Raw genomic sequence first — 25317 nt, forward strand, 5'->3', positions numbered from 1 at the left:
TCCTTCCAGTCACTCCCTGAAGCTTTCCAGTCTCATGGCTTCCTTCCAGTCACTTTCTGAAGCTTTCCAGTCTCCTTGCGTCCTTCCAGTCACTCCCTGAAACTTTCCAATCTCATGGCTTCCTTCCAGTCACTTTCTGAAGCTTTCCAGTCTCTTTCCTACCTTCCTTCCAGTCACTCCCTGAAAATTCCAGTCTCCTTGCTTCCTTCCAGCCAATTCCTGAAACTTTCCAATCTCCTGGCTTCCTTCCAGTCACTTTCTGAAGCTTTCCAGTCTCTTTCCTACCTTCCTTCCAGTCACTCCCTGAAACTTTCTAATCTCCTGGCTTCCATCCAGTCACTCCATGAAGCTTTCCAGTCCCTTGCCTCCTTCCAGCCAATTCCTGAAACTTTCCTGTCTCCTTGCTTCCTTCCAGTCACTGCCTGAAGCTTTCCAGAGTCCTTGCTTCCTTCCAGTCACTCCCTGAAGCTTTCCAGAGTCCTTGCTTCCTTCCAGTCCCTCCCTGAAGCTTTCCAGAGTCCTTGCTTCCTTCCAGTCCCTCCCTGAAGCTTTCCAGAGTCCTTGCTTCCTTCCAGTCACTCCCTGAAGCTTTCCAGAGTCCTTGCTTCCTTCCAGTCCCTCCCTGAAGCTTTCCAGAGTCCTTGCTTACCTTCCAGTCACTCCCTTGAACCGCTTTCCAGATGTCCTTGCTTCCTTCCAGTCCCTCCCTGAAGCTTTCATCAAGTTTAGTCCTTGCTTCCTTCCAGTCACTCCACTGAAGCGTCCAGAGTCATTGCTTCCGTTCCAGTCACTCCCTGAAGCTTTCCAGAGTCCTTGGCTTCCTTCCAGTCCCTCCCTGAAGTTTTTAAGTTTTCCAGAGCCTTGCCCTTCTTCCAAAGTCCCTTCCATGGAAGTCCTTCCAGAGTCCTTGCCTTCCTTCTAGTCCCTCCAAATGAAGCTTTCCCAGAGTCCTGCTTCCTTCCAAGTCCCGCCCTTTGGAGCGTTCCAAGAGTCCTTGCTTCCTTCCAGTCAACTTCCCTGAAGCCTTTCCAGAAGCCTTTGCCTTCTTTCCAGTCATTGCCTTTGAAACTTCCAGAGTTTCCTTGCTTCCTTCCAGTCACTCCCTTGAAGCTTTCCAGGAGTCCTTGGCCTTGACTTCCATCCACTACCTGAAGCTTTACCAGCCTCCTTGTGTCCTTTCCTGTACTCCCTTAAGCTTCCGAGTCCCTTTGCGTTCCTTTTCCAGTCCCACTCCCTGAAGCTTTCCAGAGTCCCTTTGCTTTTCCAGTCACTTTGCCTGGAAGCTTTCCAGATTCCTTGCTTTTCCTTCCAGTCAACCTCCATGAAGCTTTCCAGTCTCCATGCCTCCTTCCAGTCACTCCCGAAGCTTCCGGAGTTTCCTTTTCCTTTCAGTCCTCCCTGAAGCTTTCCAGGAGTCCTTTGCTTTCAATTCAGTCACTTTCCTGAAGCCTTCCAGAGTCCTTGCTTCCATTCCTAGTCAAGCCTGAAGCCCTTTCCAGAAGTCTTTGCCTTCCTTCAGTCACTCCCTGAAGCTCCAGAGTTTCCTTTGGCTTTCCTTCCAGTCACTGCCTGAAGCTTTCCAGGAAGTCCTTTTCCTTTCCTTTCAGTCCTACTCCTGGAACGCTTTCCAGAGTCATTGCTTCCCTTCCAGTCACTGCCTATCCCTTTCCAGTCCACTTTGCTGAAGCTTTCCGGTCTCCTTGCCTCCTTCCAGCCAATTTCTGAAACTTTCCAGTCTCCTTGCTTTCTTCCAGTCACTCTCTGAAACTTTCCAGTCTCATTGCTTCCTTCCAGTCACTCCCTGAAGCTTTCCAGTCTCCTTGTTTCCTTCCAGTCACTCCCTGAAGCTTTCCAGTCTCCTTGCTTCCTTCTATCACTCCCTGAAGCTTTCCAGTCTCCTTGTTTCCTTCCAGTCACTCCCTGAAGCTTTCCAGTCTCCTTGCCTCCTTATATCACTCCCTGAAGCTTTCCAGTCTCCTTGCCTCCTTCCAGCCAATTCCTGAAACTTTCCAGTCTCCTTGCTTCCTTCCAGTCACTCCCAGAAGCTTTCCAGTCTCCTTGCTTCCTTCCTGTCACTGCCTGAAGCTTTCCGGTCTCCTTGCTTCCTTCCAGTCACTCCCATTCTGCCCTCTGCTGGTCTCTCCCAGTCTTGAATCCGATTTTAGTTCGTCAGTGTCAGTCAGCCAATGTCTCTTTGTCCGTTTGTTTGTCTGTTTGCCAATATCTCGATCTCTTTTCCAGTCTTTGCGATTTCCTTCTCTCCTGCTGAATCGCTGCGTCTCTCTGTCCGTCTGCATGCCACAGTCTTTTTCTCACACTGTCTTACTAACTGTCTGCTAGCCTTTCTCATGCTCTGTCTGTCTGTTGGGCTCTCTTTCTGTTCCTGGACCGTTTTTATGTCATTCTTTCTCTCTGTGGCAATAACTTTCTCTCTTTCTCTTTTTCTCTCTTCCCTCTGTCTGTATGTATGTGTCGATCTTGCTGCCAACATCTTTTACTGCCTGTCTACCAGTATCTATCTCTCACTGTTTAACCTCCTGGCTCTCTCTCTCTCTCTTCTCTGCTTGTCTGTTTACTGGTCTTCTGCTTTCCGTGTCTTTCCTGCCACTGGATGTCTGTTTGTAGGTCTCTCTGAATACGGGTCTTTGGCTTTCTTTCTGTTTCATGGTCTCTCTCTCTATGCGCCCTGATCTCTCTCCGTTTTTCTGTCTGTCTGTCAGTTACAAACTATCGCTCTGCGTGTCTGTCTATCTGTCACACATGACACTCTATCGTTAGCCAGTCTCTCGCCATACCTTACAGAGTTTGTGACAATTATTACTTACTGCTGCTCGAAAATTTTGATTTATTCGATAATTTCATTAACAAAATATCATAGTTATGGATAAAACTCTTAGACGAAGCAAGCCAGTTAGATAAAAACAATAGTTGTTTACACACACAGGGTGTCCTTAAAGCCCCAGTACCATTACAAATATTTATAGCTTGTAATGGTACTGGGACTTTATGGACACCCTGTATATATATGTAAATATATTCTTCTGTAAAAATAAGATACGTCCCAAAGTATTAAAGATCCATTAAAACACTCCTGGTGTTAATACATTTAGCTAACGTAATTCCTTCCGTCATTCACTACTTAGTAGGGGTAGAAGTTAGTCCGCCGAAATATAGTCCCTTAGCTATAAACCAGAGTGTTTTAATGGGCCTTTTATACTTTACACACACACACACACACACACACACACACACACACACCACACACATATATATATATATATATATATATATATATATAATTATATATTCTAGTTTCAATGTTCCTGTGGTTCACGGATGTGGATAATCTTTTCGTTCTCCTGGAAAAAGATACTTCAGTCGAACTATCCAGTCATTTGCCTGTTTTTCCCCTTTCGCCCAAATCCTTCAGAGATTAGCATCTTTCCTTTGTGTTTTGTGTTAGGATATCATCTTCTCTTTTTCTACTTTCTTTTGTTTATCGCTGATACGTATTTCATTGTATATATGTATATGCACATACATATTATATATATGTATATATATATATATATATATATATATATATATATATATATATTTATATATATATGTGTGTGTGTGTGTGTGTGTGCGTGTGTGTGTGTAATACAGTAATAACGATAATGCCCTCTTCCCGATTTCTTCACACTTTTTGGATACGCTATGTGATTACAAAGCCTGAGATCCAGATGCAAGAATATGGAGCAATTCTGAAGTCCGTAGCAAGATTCGAACCTGCATCCGGGGTATCAGAACGAGGTTAACGTATACACACACTAACTATGGCATTTGGGTGTGAAAGGGAGCGTTTGGCTTTGCAGGCTCTGGTGTGTCTACACAGTATTTAGGTAAATGTATGGGGAAGAACAAAACAATGACAAACACAGACAGAGAATCATTTTCACGTGATATATACGGTTGTCATGTAATTAGAAGTTAGATGGGAGAATTTTAACTGGCAGACTCGAAATTGCATCCAAGATGCTTTTAGTTACTGGAACGCAGCATTACCGAGTCAGCACGAACTGACTTTCGAGCGGGACGAAATCTCTTTGAAGGGATGACAAGCCACAGCTGCCCAAGTACTTGGATGAGAGTAAGCAGAAGTGAGGCAAAGTTACAGCGTCAGGGGAGAACATTTTCAAGGAAGAAAACGTCGCTGCTGCTGAAGGTGGAAGAGACCAAATGGTAAGAAGGACCCCAGAGTTGTGTAGTGAAGTGGAAGAGTAAATGGTAGACAGGCCAAGCAAGACCTGAACGGGTGAGTAGAAGAACCCAAACAAATGGGAAGACAAGTCGCAGCTGCAGAGACAGGTAGTTGGGCGTGATAGGCTGGACATGCCGGCGCGGCGAGACACGGGCAGCTAGACGCACTGTCTAGGTATATTAAGAGACGTAACAGTTCGAGGAAAACACTATACGAGAAAATTGAGGCGAGTTATGCATATATGTGGATGAGGCCAAATGGTATTGAAGAGGCGAATTCATATCAGCAATTAGAAAAGAGCAAATGGAAAGGACAAGCTAGAGTGGACGGACAGGTAGAAGATACAAATGGAAGGCGAACAAGTCACTTACTATGAGAGGTAAGTGGGAGAAACTTTATCGTTCGGAGCACAGGTAAGAAGGCGAAGTAGGTGGAAAGAGACCGTGATAGAAAGGGGAGCCAGATATAAATACGTACAAGGAAAAGTCACATTGGTAGGGAGGACGAGTACAAGCTGCACAGGTAGGTGGGAAGGAGTCTAATAGATAAAAGGAAGAGACCACGAATCTGAGATGCACAGGCCAGACTTTTCAGATGTGAAGTCACCGCTGTACAGGTAGGTGTGAAGGTAAGAGGAAAAGTAATTCGGGAAACATCAAGTGTGGCCAGAGAACTATTGCCAATTTCAAGGAACCACGGGAGGCACAACGTATGCGGTGGAAGTCTATGGATGAAACAAAATCTTACCCTTTTCCCCCTTCTTGTATCATATATTTTTTTTTTCTCTCAGAAATAAAGTATATCGGATACACCAGTGTCATATTAACGAACATTGCATGAAGTTTCAATGATACAAAAATCATCTATGAAGGTACCAATATCAAAGTGAAACGAAATGGATTATCTTTCACTCGCGGACTTCCGTTGTGCAAGGGCCCTTACTGACCTAAATCGGGTTCTTTACCAAACAGCAAAATTCAATCCATTTAAGATTCGATTGTGTTTTTGTTTCATTTCGAACAGCGAGGTCAAAAGTGTTACTTCATAAAACTTGGTCGAAATGACTGCAAGGGACCAAAGACAATCTGTTACTTTCAAAGGAAATTTATGTTGTTAAGGAAAAAAAAAGTATCCACCAGTGATACATGTTAAGTTTTCCATCAGCCGATATCTCGTACTTCTGCAGTTCCGGACAATGTCAACAGGTAAACGGGAGATCTGCTCACACGGTTGGCGCAGCACGTGTTTTCTTTGTTTACTTACACATATCTAACTTTAACTGAATTAGATAATCTCTATGATATTGCTAACAAATACGACTATTTTCAGATATCGGCAAAGAGATAATGAAAAGTAAAAGAATGACCAAGGGAATAAAGAGAGTGAAGTACGAAATGAATAGCTGGCAACTGTCTCAAATCTAAGGGTAAAGACTGCCAAGTATCGGACCAGTGAAGCAGTGTGTGATGAAAAGTAGTGGTGGATGGTGTTTCGCGTAGTCTCCTCACGATGCTTTCCCCGTCTCTCTCGGCCAGTATCACTAAACTCTTTGGAAAAATTGTCTGGTGATGCCATAGCCATTGACGTGGTTAGGAAAGGATCAATTTTGCATAACCGATACAGCCGAAGTTTGGAAGGTATTTAGTTTTCAGAATTACATTTTTTTTTTTGAAATTCAGTTAAACATGTTTGCAAACGACATATAAACACTGCCAATGTTAAATATTTCACTTAAAAAAATGGCCATCGTGTCAGCTGTAAATAAAATTTGCTAAAAATTATTTTAAAGGTTGCAAAAATGGTACTGAGCTTGTATATATATATATATATTATAATTATATATATTATATATATATATATATATATATATGTATATATATATATATATATATATATATATATATATATACTATATATATATACATACATATATATATATATATATATACATACATATATATATATATAACATATATAATATATATATATATATATATATATATATATATAATATATATATATATATAACCGCAGATTTCGATATAAGTTCAGCAGAGTAATACGACTACAATCGACGGTTTTACCAGCATCGTTATAAAACTAACACAGAGTGAAATGTGAACTTTTGAAAGCACACGTTTCCAACCTCACAGCAAAAGCGAAAACGAATGTCCTGAGGATTACTAACATTTAAACCAAGGTAAGAGTTCCGAAGAAAATGCTTGGTTATATTTACACGACTTTCGATGCAATTTCGCGAGTTTGATGTTTCTTTTCAGAGGTAATAACTAGTTCCCATAGAATAGGCAACAGAGTCACGTAACTCTTAAAGAGTAGTGGTTTTTAAGAGACGCTATTTCACTAAGCGCTGAGAAAAAAGTATAGCTGATGCAAATCTAATTCTTTTATGAAAAAAACACGAATGTCCCGTTATGTACTCTCCCTGATGATCAAGTATAGAAATAAATGTCTTTCAATTAAGACCACTTATTTCAGCAATTCCAGAAGTTAATTAGTTAAAAAAACACTCATTTCATCAAACAGATTCTGATTTTTTCAAAGACAATAGCGTCTTTAAGCACAGTATAATTTCATCGAAAGAAAAGATTAATTTCTTCAGACACTCTATTAATCAATTAACGAATCTAATTTCTTCAAATTAAACACATTTAAATACTACACTTACTTCACCACAGGCTGAAAGGAAAGTCTTCCAGCAGAAGCGCTCATTTCATCAAATAGAGATTCAAACACTAGCACACTCGTTTCTTTAAATGGACTAACTCATTTCTTCGAACAGGGACTCGTTTTTATCTTATAAGGAAATTAATTTCATGAAAACACAGAGGCTCGTTTCGTCGAAAAGGGGATCTAATTTTTGAAATTCCTGCTTTTGCTTTATCAGGTAAAGAAACTAATTCATCAAACAGACACTCGTTTCATCAAACAAAGAAAAATGTTTACTAAACACAGACATCAATTTCATGAAATTCAGAGATTAATTTCCCCAAACACAGACGCCCATTTCATCAAACAGAAACTGACTTCTTTCAACGCTCACTTCACCACATATCGAAACCATTTGTTTCCTTATAAATATAGACTTAATTTCTATCTGCAGAATGCTTCATTTCATCAAGTACAGAAACTAATTGCTTCAAGCATATGTACTCGCTTCATCAGTTTAATAAATAAATATCAATCAATTTACTCACGTGTTTTATTAAAATTAAACTTGAAACTAATTTCTTCAGTCTCAGACGTTTGTTTATCTAGTTAGAAAATGATACAGTCAAACAAAGATGCCAATTTCATCAAATTCTGTACAATAATTGGTTCAGTCTTACTGTCAATAACACAATATTTAATCAGTTCGGTTATCATGTCTGAATGAAAAGGACAATTAAAGTGATCTAGTTCTTCACTTAAAAGGGATGAGATCATGGACAGGAGCTGTGTTTTGTATCTCAGTCATGTAAGTCGTATAATTTGTACGTTCTTATTTAATCACCTCTTGTGGGCAACATCACTTACTATTATCGAGGACGATGTTGTGTCTGTGGAAAAACTACATAGTTCAAGTGCGAATATCGATTTCTATTAATCAGCTCTGATGAGACTTCCTTATTCATCTGTGCATGATCTTGCATACCTCTCTCTCTCTCTCTCTCTCTCTCTCTCTCTCTCTTTCTCTCTCTCTCTCCTCTCTATATATATATAGCATATATATTATATATATATATATATATATATATATATATATATATATATATATATATATATTAACTATTATACATTGTGTTCTATAGTAGAATGCAAATCTCTCCATCCTCGACTAGGAGTCGCACCTGTGACCTCTCGTTTATTGGCCGTAAATTTTACCAAATTAATACTATAAAAATACAATTATAATATATATCATATATATATACGTATATATATATATATATATATATATATATATTATATATATATATATATTATATATATATATATATAATATATACAGGAGGGTAATCCTCCCAACCCTTCATTTACTGTAAAACCATCAGTGCCTCGGACAGTAGCCTAACGTTTACGGGTAAAAGCAAATGCCCAAACAAACACTTTGGGGTATGCACGATACCTTTGTGTCTTTAAAGGGCGGAAACGTGTCCCACTGACAAATGGTGAAATATGCAAATCAGAATTCTGCCATTTTTTCAGGCATTTAAGTAGAGCTTACCACAAATATAAGTTGTGCAATTTCAAAGGTAAGAAACTCGATGCTCTTTGATTACGAAGACTATAACATCATGGAGCTATCGATTTCAATTTAGTGAGCCTCTCAGGTTAAATATCCGTATCACCAGAGCTTAACCAGAGTCTAGCCATCTCCATAGCCCTTTCATTGCCTGTTCTTTACAAGCTTCTTTGATAAGCAGAACTTCTGTATACTACCAAAAACCGTTGTTGTTTGAGAAAGGGTGAAAGGCCTTTCCGAAATATAACGCTCGTCTGTTCTCCTAGACCTATAGCTTCATTTATATAGGCCTTTTCATGTTCATGGGGACATGTTGTTACAATATCTGATATATATATATATATATATATATATATATATATATATATATATATATATATATATATATATATATATATATATATATATATATTATCGCATATTTTCTCTCTAATGCAGTTCCTCTTGAAGTCAATGGAATTGTTCGCAGATAGCTACTGTCTTTTGATCAAGACTTTTACCAGTCTATGCTTCTTCTCTTTCTCTTCAGACAAGCTTCTCAGGAATAAGGAGAAATTATTCACGTTTCTTTCCATTGACATATTCTGGTCGACGAACCGTTTCCCTGCTCATCGGCGACTAAATAACGAACTGACGAAGAATTTTTAGATTACAGAAAACCCATGCATGTCTGTTCCTAGATCCATTACTGTTCTCATCACAGTGATCAGGTGGAAAAAGTTAAGTATATCATAGTTAAACCAGACCACTGAGCTGATTAATAGCCCTAGGAGAGCTGTTAATCAGCTCAGTGGTCTGGTTAACAGCCTTAGGAGAGCTGTTAACTAGACCACTGAGCTTATTAACAGCTCTCCTAGGCTGGCCTGAAGGATTAGATATTTTTACGTAAATAAATTTCTCTGATTCCGCATTGGCCGAGCTGAGAATCGAACTCGGGACCACAGGGTTGGTAGCCGAGCCTGAAAAGCACTCGTCCAACGAGAAACTAGTGATCAGGTGAAAGCATCCACATTTTCATCAGTGTTCCCCGTCGTTCTGCAAATTTGTAGTCCAGAATTTTTCGTCTCAAACTGATTAGATTTATAGCATTGCTTTCGGCTTGAAATATCAAAATACTTAAGCTAACAAATCTTTCAAGATGGACAAGAAAATTTTTTTGATCATTAAAAGAAAGAAAGAAAGAAAGAAAGAAAGAAAAAAAACTTCTAAAGCAGACCACCCCCTGCGGTGGGGGAGGTGGGTTAGTGCCATCAGTGCACCTTCTGTGGTGAACTTTAGGCATTACTTGGGGTACTTTGTAGCGTGCCCTCGTCCCCTAGCTGCAAACCCTTTCTTTTCTTTTTACTGTACCTCCTTTCATATTCTCTTCCATCTTACTTTTCACCCTCTCCTAACAATTGATTCATAGTGCAACTGCAAGCTTTTCGTCCTGTTACACCTTTTCAAACGTTTTACTGTCAATTTCCGTTTCAGCTCTGAATGACCTCATAGGTCCCAGTGCTTGGCCTTTGGCCTAAATTCTATATTCAATCAATCAATAAGGCAGACAACCATTATTTAATAAATAGTGCCTTAGTTGTTCAAAACTTTCAGTGTAAATGTTGGTTTCAGTAACTAGAGTTAAGTAAGATGGATTTTGAGTAAAAACTTATAAATACAGAAGAATGCTCAGTGAAGAATACTGATCAACATCTCACGGTAAGCGTAAAACAGCATCTGTCTAGGGTAAGAATCTTTCGATTTCCTGTGCTATATTTTTACGTGAAATGAATTTTGATCATCACATTGAATGACAAAACCAGAGATCCAGAATTCCTTGTAATGACCCAACACAGGTAACGTCACAGAATCGACTCTTTAAAACGTTTATCATGGCACTGTGGTGAACATTTGTGGGTATTAGCGTATGTATTTGATGTATATTCTATACTTATGCATAGGTGTATAAATATGTAAATATATGCATTATATATATACATATATATATATATATATATATATATATATATATATATATATTCCTTATCTTATTGTAAGTATTTCATTTTCTCAATCATTTATTTAGTTGTTAAATTTGTGGCAGCATTTTTATTTCCCTTACATTTTGTAATTTGATTTTTAATATATGTCGTTTAATACTTGTTCTGCAATTATCAAAGGCTGTTATGCTTAAATGTCTCTAGCATCTAATTTCATCAAATTGTGCTTCGAGTTGTCTGTGACTAACCTTGCTCGTTGTAAAAATGGAGTTGTGTGCAGTTTTAATATTTGTTCATATGTGCAAAAATTCATACTCTGGTCAGTGTACTTTGAAAATGTGTAACAATTACGCAAATCTTTGGTACTTAGTTTTTCATTCTCTATTTTTTTCTGGGGAAACTTGTTTGATATTAATATAATATATATATATATTATATATAGTATGTACGTATATTATTATGTAAAATGATATGAATATATTATATATCATATTATAACTATATATAACATATATATATATATATATAATACAACATGTTAATATATATGTATATATAATATAATATTATATAATATATATATATATATTATATAATAATATATTATATTATACAACCATGTAATATATATGTATATACGCACATACAACATATATATTATATATAAATATATTTAACTATATACTATATTATATATATATATATATATAAGTATCTATATATGCAATATTAATACACACAGTTTATGCGCACGTGTGTAAAGGACATAGGCTAATCCTTCATGAAGAAAGCTTTGATCGAAGATTAAAGCTATTTCAGAGTGAATCAATTTGCAACCTTTTTCCTATTAATGCGTGAGCCTTTCCTTCCCTCATTAGCTAATGTCGATAGAGAAACTCAAACTCGAGCAGCGCTGGTTATTACCTTTGGCAATTCATTACTCAGACTGCACTATTTAGACCAGTGGTTGCAAATTACTTTTGGCCATCTACCCTGAATTTTCCAAAATTAATGCTTAGCAGGATTTTAAGATTATTCTAAACGCGATTTTCTACTTGATTATGTATAATTTTATTAGGTATATGATCCAGGAATTTTAAAGTTTATGCTCTCTCTCTCTCTCTCTCTCTCGTCTCTCTCTCTCTCTCTCTCTCCCTCTCTCATCCATTGCGTCATAGTCATAGGAAGCTTTATTTTTCTTATGTCATGTTCTTCCAAAAGTTTATATACAGTAATATATGTTTGTATGCATGTATGTATGTATATGTATGTATGTGTATGTAGGTACACACACACACACACACACACACACACACACACACACACAACACACACATATATATATATATATATATATATATATATATATATATATATATATATATATATATGTCTTTTGCTGTTACACAACTGTATACCATGAAGATAAAGGCCCATAAAACATCTATTTGAACGTTGCAAACATATATTTCGGGCTCTTCCATCTGTGCCCCTGTTCACTGGTAAAGTATGGACATATATTTTAAGAGTATATATATATATATATATATATATCTATATATACTATATATGTGTGTGTGTGTGTGTGTGTTTGTTTGTGTGTTACATACGAAGCAGGTGAATGTTGACTCAGGGAAGATGGAAATTAAGGTATTCCCACCACATATTATGGAGAAAGCTATTATTAAAGCAATAGAATAATTAATACAGAGGTCCCACTAACAACAGTAGATAGATTTTAACGATAAAATGATAAAATAAAGCTTCCGTACGACGAAAATATCCAAAAAGCTACAAAACACCTCAGGTCTAACAATCCATTTATTTTTCATTATTCCAAATCCATAACAAGCTCGCTCATTAATGTATAGCGCCTCAGGGGCGTGACCGTAATGGTCTTGACCTGCCACAGCGGTGGCCGGGAGTTCGATTCTAGGTCATTCCATTGATGGGTTAGATATGTGTATTTCTGGTGATAGAAGTTCACTCTCGACGTGGTTCGGAAGTCACGTAAAGCCGTTGGTCCCGTTGCTGAATAACCACTGGTTCCATGCAACGTAAAAATACCATACAAACAAACAAACTCATTAATGTGTACTCAAATAAAAGAGAGGCAGAAGCCGGAGTTTGCAAGATACCATGGAGCAATTGTAATGAGATTTGCGTCTGGGAGCCGGGTAGATCCATCTCGTAAAGATTAACAGATCGCAAGAGATCAGTGCGATATGCTTCAGAGAGCTCGGGAATTTTCCTACATATAAGGGCTAAAGGCCATACAATAAACCAGAGTGGGGCAGAGCTGGTTTTCAAAAGTAGCTGGAGGTACAAAAGGACGATGCTGGAATCTGCTATCATCAGTCAAACCAACAATATGAACTTGTCAGGGAGGACGCTGGAAATCGGATGACATCGACGAGATCATTCTCTGGCCTCTATTTTACCTTGTAGTCCAGAAAATACGACCACGGGACTCGTCGCCAGAGAGGAGTTTATATATGTATATTATATATATACTATATATAATATATATATATATATACGTATATATATATATAATATATATATATATATATATATATATATATCTCCTGTAACATATCGTGACCACATTTTTACCAGCGAACAGGGCACAGAAGGAAGTGTCCAAAATATTTATGATTGCAACGTTCAAATAGTGTTTTATGGGCCTCTTATTTTCACACACACACATGCACACACCCACACATACACATATATTTATATACATACATACATATATATATATATATATATATTGTATGTATGTATTTATTTATGTATATTATTCCATGAAGCAGACATTTACTTCTTCATATGTAAAATATAATTAAATTCCATCTAAATGCATTTTCGGCACTTCATCCCAATGACCGGAGCACATGCAGTTGCAAGTTTGTCTTCCAATTAACCTTCTTTTCTCCCACCGTTATCCCTACAGTAAGGGGTCGGTTGCCCAATGCACCTTCTCCACTAACTTCCTCATAACATCAGGCATGGTTTGCTTTTGACAAAGGGATTTTCACGACCGCTTGCCCTCGCTGTGAGCAACCACAGTTATTGGCAGTGGGCCTAGCCTTTGACTAAAAAGTCCACCTGCGAGGCAGCAGTTTCCACAGTTATTGGCAGTGGGCCTAGCCTTTTGCTGAAAAGTAAGACAGCTAGGCCTCAGTTTCCACAGCTATTGGTGGTGGGCCTAGCCTTTTGCTAAAAAGTAAGACTGCACAACAGCAGTTTTCACAGTTATTGGCAGTGGGCCTAGCCTTTTACTAAAAAGTAAGACTACACAGCAGCAGTTTCCACAGTTATTGGAGGTGGGCCTAGCGTTTTAATAAAAAGTAAGACTGCACTGCAGCAGTTTCCACAGTTATTGGAGGTGAGCCTAGTCTTTTACTAAAAAGTAAGACTACACAGCATCAGTTTCCATAGTTATTGGCGATGGACTTAGCCATTTACTAAAAAGTAAGACTACACAGCATCAGTTTCCATAGTTATTGGCGCTGGACTTAGCCTTTTACTGAAAAGTAAGACTACACAGCATCAGTTTCCATAGTTATTGGCGCTGGACTTTGCCTTTTACTAAAAAGTAAGACTGCACAGCAGCAATTTTCACCGTTATTGTCAGTGGGCCTAGCCTTTGACTAAAAAGTAAAACTACAAGGCCGCAGTTTCCACAGATATTGGTATTGGGTCTAGCCTTTTACTGAAAAGTAAGACTGCAAGGCAGTAGCTGTCCTTTTAGCGCCTTTTACGACACGCAGGACCTGCGGTGGTAGTATTCTTACACCCCTACCACAGGGTCAATTTGTCCACCATTTAATCTATAATAATAAAACCCGAGTGGATCTTTTTTGTTTGTCTGGCCAGGGTGAGGACAAGGTAGGTAGGGGATAGGGAGTCCAGGGGAGATATTACACATCCACCCTCCTCCCGCAAACCTATTTGTATGCCCCAAGTGAGGGTGGGGTGGGTAGAGAGTTGGGACGGTAGGGGAGACATGACACATCAATCCTTCTCCTGCAAAACTGTTTATCCGCCCCAGGTGGCGACTGGGTATGTAAGGGCTCAGGAGGGTAGGGGAGACATGATGGGCACCAGCGGGTTCCAGTGCAGCATAGCTATGCCCCATCAAGTGTGTATCTCAATAGTTACCTCGTAGTATATGAGGGTGCTGAGCTGCAGCTTCCTACCTCTGATTGTAAATGACTCCCAACCTATTCTAGAGAAAACTATTTTCCTATCAATGCATAGAATGATAAAGTATACTATGGTAAAATTCATTTAGAAAATTTTGCATTATTTTGATACTGAATGCATACAACATGCTCTTATCTAGCAATCAAAAACTGATTCTCTGAATTTCTCCGGACGCTTAGACATTTATTATAAGGGGATGACTTGATCCTTCAAAACCACCGCAATTAGGCTTTGAACTTCGACTTCTTAGGTTACTCAATGATCTTCATGTGTCCCGTTAACATGAGGCTTTGGGCAAGTGCTTACTTTGCCTTTTCTTTTTTTTATTCATTTATTTATTTTTTTTTGCATGGAACCAATAGTTATTCAGCAACGGGACCAACGACTTAGGGTGACTTTCGAACCACGTCGAGAGTGAACTTCCATCACCATAAATGCACATCTCTAACCCCTCAGTGGAATGCCCGAGAATCGAACTCGCGGCCACCGAGGTAGCAGGTGAAGACCATACCGATCACGCAACTGGGGCGCTACTTTGCCTTTTTAACGGTCTGCGTTTCCTTATTTCTACTGGAAATTCATATCTATTCATGTGTTAGCGTGGATAAACACACTTTGGTTTAATATGTGTTACACCAAATGCAACTTCATAATGAAGAAGAGTGGGTAATATGCTCCCTATCCGGCCCCCGGTCACAGGACTCCCATATTATGTCACGCTTACTTATTATGGTCAAAATTTGTAGGATATTTTGTGTGGCAGGTAAATTTTCCAAAAAGCATTTTTTTTCTATGTTTTCATTGTAAAAACTAGAATGAAAGGGGATACTTAAAAAGTTCATAAGGGTATGAGAAAAAGTTATTCTCTTCTCCAATGTAATAATATTGAAATACGAGTAGATATTCTCATGTACCATTTGTGCGAGAGTTAAATAGTGTTGCGTACAGCAAAAGGGAATGCCAAGAGCAGCCAGAGAGAAGATAGAAAGCATCAATCCCTCTGTTTTTCCTTTTTATTGAGCTTAACAATCGGGTAACTGGCTTTTTCCTGCCTCTGTGGCTGGGCGACTTCTGCCCGTCTTTGTTTTCGATCTGGCTTATCAGTTATCAACTGCATTTTATATGCCCGTCTGTCGGCACTCTTAAATGTGCTTTTACAGTGTAAATGCGCATCCAATATTTGAGAATAAAAGGGACGAAGTGAACATGTATCAATAAAAGAATAAAATATTTGGGAAGTAAAACCCACGAGAACGAAGTCGAATTCACCTTCAGCATCGTCAGCTGTCGAGGTCATGATTGAGCTGAAGCTGCTTTATCGTCATGTGGTATCATGGTAGCAAACGCCTTCTTTTAAGAGAGAGAGAGAGAGAGAGAGAGAGAGAGATTTTATTTTTTATTGGAAACGAAGTATACCGAAACCCCGACATTCTCCAATTACGAGCAGATTGACGACATAATTTGCAATCTCTACCGCCTCATCTTTGGCGGTGTACCAGGGTACGAAAATGCGTTCTCTGTCATGTCAGGCGTCTAATGAAGTCAGTTTTATTGCGAGGCTTCAAAGGCGACCTCGCCAAAACCAGTCAGGACGTTTGAAGTGCCAAAAGGGATCGGAGGAAATCTTACTGATTTGCTCTTACCGCTCCTCTTTGGTTGGCTGGAAAGCGTCCTCCCGGTTTTCTGTATCGCCTCCAGAAATAACCGGTCGCGTCCCTGAGTTCCATAATGGTGAATATAAATATTGCGATTTCTGTAAAAGAGAAATAGGTGCTAGGAGTTTCCTTGAAGTTATTGGTAATGTTGCACCAGTGGCTGACGTGCACAAACTTTATCTTTCTGACTTGAAACACAAGATATTCGTATGTTGCGTGATTTTTATAAAGCTACTGTAATACCACGCTGGAACACCGGCTACTGCTATGGAAGTTATTAAGGTTTAGGATTTTATTTGAGATATATATTCGTGCGCCATCGCCTTCATAGATCATCCATCCTTACCAATAAACTGACGAAGGATCCATTCTTTCGTCTCCCATTGTGATTAGTGTCCATTTCATGAGTCATTTGTGACACCATCTCTTTTTGACTTTCTGTGTCATTTTTGTATAGTTGTTGTCAATTCCCCTTTCCGTTCACCGGACTTCCTCCTGGGACCTGATTGTGTAACGCAATTTCTCATGGTTCGTTTTGCAACGAGATGACATAGATTCATGATTCGCTTTTTCTTTGCGAAACTTCAGGGACATCGCTCCTTCTCACCAGTTAATTTTTCGAGAATAATTGACCTCATATCGTATATATCACAACTCAAGGATTTAGTTTTCTGCAATAAGAAAACTATTGAGATGGCTTTTTGTCTGTTCGTCCGCCCTCAGATCTTAAAGACTACTGAGGCTAGACGGCTGCAAATTAGTATGTAGATCATACACTCTCCAATCATCAAGCATGCCAAATTGGAGCCCTCTAGCCTCAGTAATATTTATTTTTATCTAAGGTTATAGTTAGACATGCTCCTGCGTCTGGCACCGCTATAGGTGGCAACAACATAAGGCCACCTCCGGGCTGTGGCTGAAAGTTTCATGGGCCGTGGCTGAAAATCTTATGGGACATGGCTGAGTTTCATACAGATACAGCATTATACGTTTTACTTAAAACTCTATTTCTTCGGCGCATTTTTGACTTGTTATTTTTTCTCTCTCTTATTCTCTCTTTATATGTATTTATCTCGATACTTTCCCCTCTCTCTCTCTGTACCATATTTCGACGTTTACTCACAGCTCACATTCTAGGCAAATGATGAGACTTGTTCCCAGGTCATTTCCGAGCTAATCAAAGCTGAATCGCGAGGCGTTTATACACTATGCCATCGCTTACCGTTTCTCTCTTCCTCTACTCGAATCATTGTACCTTCTCACACCTTTTACCGAGTGATTAGTTCTTCACTCTTATTCATCCTGCATCCCTTCTGTGGTTAGTTTTCGAATGTAATTTAATCCTAAAATACCGGTCCTTTATTATTATTTTTTGTTTGTACGGTGTTTTTACGTTGCATGGAACCAGTGTTTATTCAGCAGCGGGACCAACGGCTCTACCTGACCTCCGAACCACGTGGAGAGTGAACTTCTATCACCAGAAATACACATCTCTCACACCTCAATGGAGTGCCCCAGAATCGAACTCGCCACCACCGAGGTCTTAAGAAATATAATATAGACATCGTGACTACACTGATAAACTAAGTTAAAACTTATTATACCTTTGATTACTTCAAATATGAGAGGGCCGTAGTGTGTGTGTGGAGAGAGAGAGAGAGAGAGAGAGAGAGAGAGAGAGAGAGAGAGAGAGAGAGGTTAATTGGTTTTGCTTCTTTATAACCAGGATAGTTTTCGGATGACACCCAAGAAATTTAATATATTTTACATTAATGGCTTTTTTTGAACCATCGGCTTTCAATTTAATTACTTCAACATTTACTAGTTGTTTAAAAAGGACTTGTCCTGGAAAACTCTCAGATTGGATGGCTTTCAATCTTTAATGACCAATAAACGCTTCAAAACAAAAATTTCTTTCTGTCCTTTCATATATGTTTCTACTCAATTTTTATCTATAAAAATCGTCGCAAAAAATCAGGTAGCTTTATTGCACCAGCAGAGGGGAGTACAATTATTCATCCTCTTATGGCTAAGTAATGGATGAAGCACCAGTACATAGAACTTACATACCTACAGAGCTTCCTCATACTGCAAGGGTCACTTCCTGGAATACAGGTTAAAAAGTCACATTAATCTTTTCTAGATAGTGACCCCGAAGGGTTCTAACCCTGTATCTATCCACCTCTGCGGAGTGTTTAGAACAAGCCCGTTGGGGATTGCCGTAAAGGCATAAACAAAAGACTAAATGAATGTAATTTTTTTTCCTGCGACTTTTTCATAGCCAAAATTGTTACTTTTTTCTGAATTTTTTCCCTGTGACCTTATTCCCGGCCATCACTTCCCCATACTGCAATTACCACTGAAATCATTTTTACGTCACTCTCCAGTATTTCTGTTGCCCTTCCTGGTTAGAATACCCTACCATCCAAATATATTATATACCCACCGATCTGTAATACTAATCGTATATGTTGATTATTAATTCTTGTGTTCACTTTCTCAAAGGAGGATTTGCATCAAAGGAAATTAGTGTCACCAACTATCATATTTGCAGTCACCACTTCCAGATAGGCTTTTTTAATCCCTATGATAAGGGTGGAAGATTACTACCACCGTAGGTCCTGCGTGTCGTAAAAGGCGACTAAAAGGACAGCTGCTGCCTTGCAGTCTTACGTTTTAGTAAAAGGCTAGGCCCACCGCCAATAACTGTGCAAACTGCCGCCTTGCAGTCTGACTTTTTAGTAAAAGGCTAGGCCCACCGCCAATGACTGTGCAAACTGCCGCCTTGCAGTCTGACTTTTTAGTAAAAGGCTAGGCCCACCGCCAATGACTGTGCAAACCCTGCCGCCTTGCAGTCTGACTTTTTAGTAAAAGGCTAGGCCCACCGCCAATAACTGTGCAAACTGCCGCCTTGCAGTCTGACTTTTAGTAAAAGGCTAGGCCCCCCACCCGCCAATGACTGTGCAAACTGCCGCCTTGCAGTCTGACTTTTTAGTAAAAGGCTAGGCCCACCGCCAATGACTGTGCAAACTGCCGCCTTGCAGTCTGACTTTTTAGTAAAAGGCTAGGCCCACCGCCAATAACTGTGCAAACTGCCGCCTTGCAGTCTGACTTTTTAGTAAAAGGCTAGGCCCACCACCAATAACTGTGCAAACTGCTGCCTTGCAGTCTTACTTTTTAGTAAAAGGCTAGGGCCACCGCCAATAACTGTGCAAACTGCCGCCTTGCAGTCTTACTTTTTAGTAAAAGGCTAGGCCCACCGCCAATAACTGTGCAAACTGCTGCCTTGCAGTCTTACTTTTTAGTAAAAGGCTAGGCCCACTGCCAATAACTGTGGAAACTGCTGCCTTGCAGTCTTACTTTTTAGTAAAAGGCTAGGCCCACCGCCAATAACTGTGCAAACTGCTGCCTTGCAGTCTTACTTTTTAGTAAAAGGCTAGGCCCACTGCCAATAACTGTGGAAACTGCTGCCTTGCAGTCATACTTTTTAGTAAAAGGCTAGGCCCACTGCCAATAACTGTGGAAACTGCTGCCTTGCAGTCATACGTTTTAGTAAAGGCTAGGCCCACTGCCAATAACTGTGGAAACTGCTGCCTTGCAGTCATACTTTTTAGTCAAAGGCTAGGCCCACTGCCAATAACTGTGGAAACTGCTGCCTTGCAGTCTTACTTTTTAGTCAAAGGCTAGGCCCACTACCAATAACTGTGGAAACTGCTGTCTTGCAGTCTTAATTTTTAGTAAAAGGCTAGGCCCACTACCAATAACTGTGCAAGCTGCTGTCTTGCAGTCTTACTTTTTAGTAAAAGGCTAGGCCCACTGCAAATAACTGTGCAAGCTGCTGTCTTGCAGTCTTACTTTTTAGTAAAAGGCTAGGCCCACTGCAAATAACTGTGGAAACTGCCGCCTTGCAGGTGGACTTTTTTTGTCAAAGACAAGGCCCACCGTCAATAATTGTGGTTGATGACAGCACGGGCATGCGGTTGTGAAAACCCCTTTGCCAAATAATAAATCATGCCTGATGTTGTAAGAACCGACCCCTTAATGTAGGAATAACAGTGGGAAAGAAGAAGACTTCCCGAGAGCATTTTTCCTTTGCTTTACCTCAGGGAGTCTACCCTGTTCATTTTCTAAAGGTAATATCACAGTCACTGTTTCGTGAGTTTAAAAGGGAGATTATGACCCCTCTTATCTTTCAGGTGGTCAAAGAGACTACGCCCCTTCGACCAATTGACCACACTGCTCGTTCGAATGACTTCTTTTTTTTGCAGTTATCAAGCTGCCCAGCTTTCCTTCAACGCCATACCCGCTACTCTTTCATTCCTTCCGATTTCATCTTTTTCCTCGTTATGAAACTACCTCGACGCGACTTTTATGTCCTACAAACTATTTTTGCGGTTTTTTATTTTTGGTATTTTCTCATTTCTCTACGACTTCCGAATCTCTAGTTAACTGCTTTTGCTTTTTTTAACAAAACAGTAATTCCATACATGACCCCAGATATTCTAAATTATATCTCCTTTATGACTTTTCTCTTCTACAAACTGACAATCATTCTTTTCACTTCACTTACTCATAACCTTTCCTCATCAACTCATATCTTTCACACCCTGGTTGATTATTCACAATACACGGACCCTCTCTAGCTTCATTCTGTTCTGATGGTTCCTATCATTTGCATTTAAGAAACCTTCAAAGATCTCATTCTAAAAATTTAGGAATGGCCTCTCCCAGGCAACATCTCTCCCCTTGCATCGTATCATTAGAGATCGATTTGTATTCATTTCTCACCAAAAGGACATTAGCTATTTATCCAAAATCTTACTGATTCGGTAGTCTTTGATTCGATTCCACGCTCTGCCAACGTGGAATTAGAGGAATTTGTTTCCGGTGATTAGAAATTAATTTCTCGATATAATATGGTTCTGATCCCACTATAAGCTGTAGGTCCCGTTGATAGGTGACCAATTGGTTCCTAGCCATGTAGAAACTTCTAATCCTCCGGGCCAGCCCTAGGAGAGCTGTTAATCAGCTCAGTGGTCTGGTGGAACTAAGATAGACTTAACTTTTATCCAAAAACTCTTACTGATACTTTCCCTCGAGACGTCATCGTCTCTCATTTTTCTTTCTTGTACTTTCTTAAAGTCATTATTCGTTTTGTTGTAATCATCGCCCTGACTCTTCTGTCTTGCAACTAAACTTGAAATAAACTCTTTTCTTTATTCCTCTTAGTATCTCCCACTTTTTTTTCCTATCCACCAAGCAGTTTCTTGTATTTTTCCTTCATGTGTAACCAGACCTTCAGACAGACCTTGCCGTTCATAAGACATCTTGCTTGGATTCTCAATCTTCTCGGCCCCAACCACATCCATATTTACTGTCTTGGCATATTTTAAAAAATCCGTTCCATAATATTATTCATTATCTGAACGACAATCACCTCTATCTTTTAAACTGTGAGCTTCCATTGTCACGTTCAGAATGGCCTGTATCTTTCGCATTATTCAGTGCTACTCGTTTTTCAGATCGCTTGCCATGTAGTTAGTTCCTGACCTTTTTTGCCAGCGACCCGGTGTCTTGTTTGCAAGCAAAGTGGCAACTCTTGTCGTCGAGAGAATTTGTGGTAACAAAATGTTCTATTAAAAACAAATTCAGTGATATACTCACGTACATTACCTTTGGAATCTCCGTGGTTTTCGCATCTATTTCAAATGTCTAATCAGCTCGAGAATGGGGAATGTTAAGTTTAAAAGTAAACTTTAGAACGGGTCATAAAAGGTGGAAAAGTAAAAAGAGCAACATAACAGGTTTAAGAGCACCACAGTCAGGCCTTCGTAAGGAGGGCCTTCTCCCACTGTTCGACGTGGCAGGACACCCGCCAAGAATTGGATAGAGCTTCACAGATGCTGGTGAACAACGGCCATCCGAACGAGCTGATCGCCCGTGAAATCCGCACTGCCCTGGAGAAGTGGTATAACGGTAGTGAGAGCCCGCAACCCCCCACCCCCCCCCAAGACAAGAGGATTTTTTTACAGGACTTTAATGTAAGTTCCTAGTTTGGACGAGTGGTTTACGTGCTCCCACCTACCGATTCGTAGTCCCGAGCTCGATTCCACGCTCTGCCAACGTCGAGTCAGAGAAATTTGTTTCTGGTGATAAGAAATTAATTTCTCGATATAATGTGGTTCGGATCCCACAATACCCTAGGCTGTCGGTCCCGTTGCTAGGTAACCAATTGATTCCTAGCCAAGAAAAAAAAACCTAATCCTTCGGGCCAGCCCGAGGAGAGCTGTTAATCAGCTCAGAGGTCTGGTTAAACTAAGATTCACTTAACTTTTAACTTATGCATTCGCAGTATCAAGAAGAAGAGGACTCCATAAAGAAAACCGCCATGGAAGACACCAAACCCACTGAGGAGGGCAAAAGCATTGATCTTGTAATGCACTACAAGAACAAACGAATATGAGACTAATTTTGCGAAAAATCCCTCCTGACCTGCACGTGATCCTCTCAAGCTGCCGAATGTGGTCTACCACTTCCAATGCCCCGCCCGTGGATACCCCAGCGCCTAGATTGGTATGATCTTATGCGTCTAGCGAAGCGGATCTCGTGCCACGGCCAGGAGGGCCCTATCAAGAGCCACACCTTAACTAGCTATAATCTAGATATATTCCTGGAGAGTATTATCCTAAATAGGCGGATAAGCGGGAGAGCACCTGACTTGCGCCTCCTCCACCTGCTCGAGGCACCCCAAAAGCCCCTCACCCTCGAGACCACAAACCTTCCTTCCATTCAATCCACACCAGGAGGGTTTTCTCTTACCAGCAAAAGGTGAGACTGATTGCTGGCTTACTGACAAGGACAGTGTCCTTGTATGGCATATATATGGTTATATACCATATATGTAAGTTCGTTTTTAAATGAGAATAAAACATTCAACATAGCGACGGTAATGTAAAACAGGAATATATAGTTCTATTTCAGTCTATTCATGATTGTGTACATGTCGAACACAAAACAACTTCAAAAAATACGTTTGTAACGAAAGGAAAGTTTCGTAAGAACTAAAGAAGTACAGTACATTCTCGTCTACTGACATATACAATAAAAAGCACACTACTATTACGCACACCATTTCACATTTCTTATCATGTAAATGATACTTATCCCAGTGAACTAGTACCTTATTATGAGGTATCACACGTAACGCTGCTGTCCGTTGTGCCCACAATGTTTACATTTTGTCTTCTGCTGCAATATTACCATATCCACAGAACAGGACAGCAATACAATGTTGCCAACAAACAAAATAACAATCAAAACAGTATGCATGCTATTTTGATTCGTCTATTTTCATCTGGTTCTTAATTTTCATCACTATATCACTTGACTGTACTACTTTCCCCCTTTTCTATTGGAAATGCGTTCTATTCCTTGCTAACTTGTCTAAAGTATCGTCGTTATGTAGAATGTTGATCGATTTCGATTTTAAATTTCGTTTTAGCCAAGCGTGATTAAATAGCCATTATTTTTCGTTACGGGCACCCTATCAACTTAGCTATCTCCTTTCCTGCACAGTAATTTGCACTCAAAAGTCACCCAGCTTAATAGAGTTTGCCCGATCTCTCAGACTTGGAGTTGAACAAAGCCTTGCAAAGCCTCTGACGTCCATATTTTCACTCTTTCCGCTATTCAGCACCAAATTTTATGGCCATTGCTCTTCTCTTGCTACCATCTCTGTCAGTAACACTTTCGTCCTTTTCTCTTGTGATGAAAAAGCTATTTTCGGCCTCACTCTTCTTCACCTCTGCAATACCAAAGACGACCATCCTTTGTCATTCCTGTCTGATGCACCTTAATTTCTTACAAAATGTTATGAATTTCAACTGCCTCTGTTGTAAGTAAATATAACTGCATACAATAATGTCTTATCTACTCCAAGCTCATGCACATTCAAGGGTATTAATCTGTCCCTGAATTTTGTGCTTTCCACATTGGATAATGCAGGCAAATATTACATGATTCCATTGGCATTAATGAGAGACGTTGTTATACCAAGGGGTCCACAACCCTTAGATTAAATACACACAGACACGTTTTATATATATAACATGTGTTTGTGTGTATTTAATATTATATATATATTTGTATATAGGGGAGAGTGGGGTAAGATGATCAGGTGGGTAAGATGATCACCCCCTTCTCCTGTAAGAAGCAAAGAAGAGATTGACTTGTGCTGCCACCTACTAGTTCCTTTATAAACTAGCAGTATTCTGTGAGAAACATGATGCGCTAAAGAATCATGTTTGTGGATTATCACAAAAAAACTTAATTTTGACTCCCTGAGTAAAGATTCGGAACAACAGGCCATTTCACCTTTTTCTCTACATACCAGAGGTAAGTTTGATTTCATTAGTTGCATGCAACTTTAAACCTTTGTGTAATATTACCCTCATTCAGTTTTTGCATGTTACGTTGTTTACATGTCATCTTGATCATCTTAATGAAAATGGTGGCAATGGGGTACGATGATCACTTGCAGGTGGGGTAGGTTGATCAGAGTGATCATCTTACCCCAATATTAATGCATCACTCTCAAGACTTTTCAGACATGAATTATGTATAATAAATGCATTATATGATGATTATAAGATATTTAACTATATATTAAATTTAAACTTAAATTAGACGTACTATTATAGTATGACATTCCATGTATTTATTTAACATATAAAAGTTTTATGTGCATAATTTTATACGTTTTTTTCAGGTCAAAATGCCCCGTACATACACTAGGAAAACCAATAGAGCATCTACACCCCAAGATGTCCTAGTGAAGGCTGCACAAGCCTGTGCTGAAGGTGGAAAGTTTAAAACAGTTGCACGTGAATATAAAATTAATCGAATGACTTTGAAGAGATTCTTTGCAAAATATCAAAAAGATGGACCACAAACATTAGTAGGATACAAGAACCTAGCACAGAT

General features: G+C 39.3%; 1 protein-coding gene across 2 annotated transcripts in view; it reads left to right on the plus strand.

Moving 5' to 3' along the window:
• Positions 1 to 5719: 5719 nt before the first annotated feature.
• The window catches only part of LOC135214561 (uncharacterized), a 253595-nt gene continuing 233997 nt past the window's right edge, over positions 5720 to 25317 (plus strand). Inside the window, exons 1-2 of one of the 2 annotated variants that reach the window (XM_064248926.1) lie at positions 5720 to 5883; positions 6281 to 6446. The gene's annotated coding sequence lies outside the window, so the exon portion shown is untranslated. The remainder of the gene's footprint in view (positions 5884 to 6280; positions 6447 to 25317) is intronic. The other variant, XM_064248925.1, reaches the window with a different exon arrangement.

The sequence above is a fragment of the Macrobrachium nipponense genome, chromosome 46 (genome assembly GCF_015104395.2).
Source record: "Macrobrachium nipponense isolate FS-2020 chromosome 46, ASM1510439v2, whole genome shotgun sequence".
Taxonomy (NCBI): Eukaryota; Metazoa; Arthropoda; class Malacostraca; order Decapoda; family Palaemonidae; genus Macrobrachium; species Macrobrachium nipponense.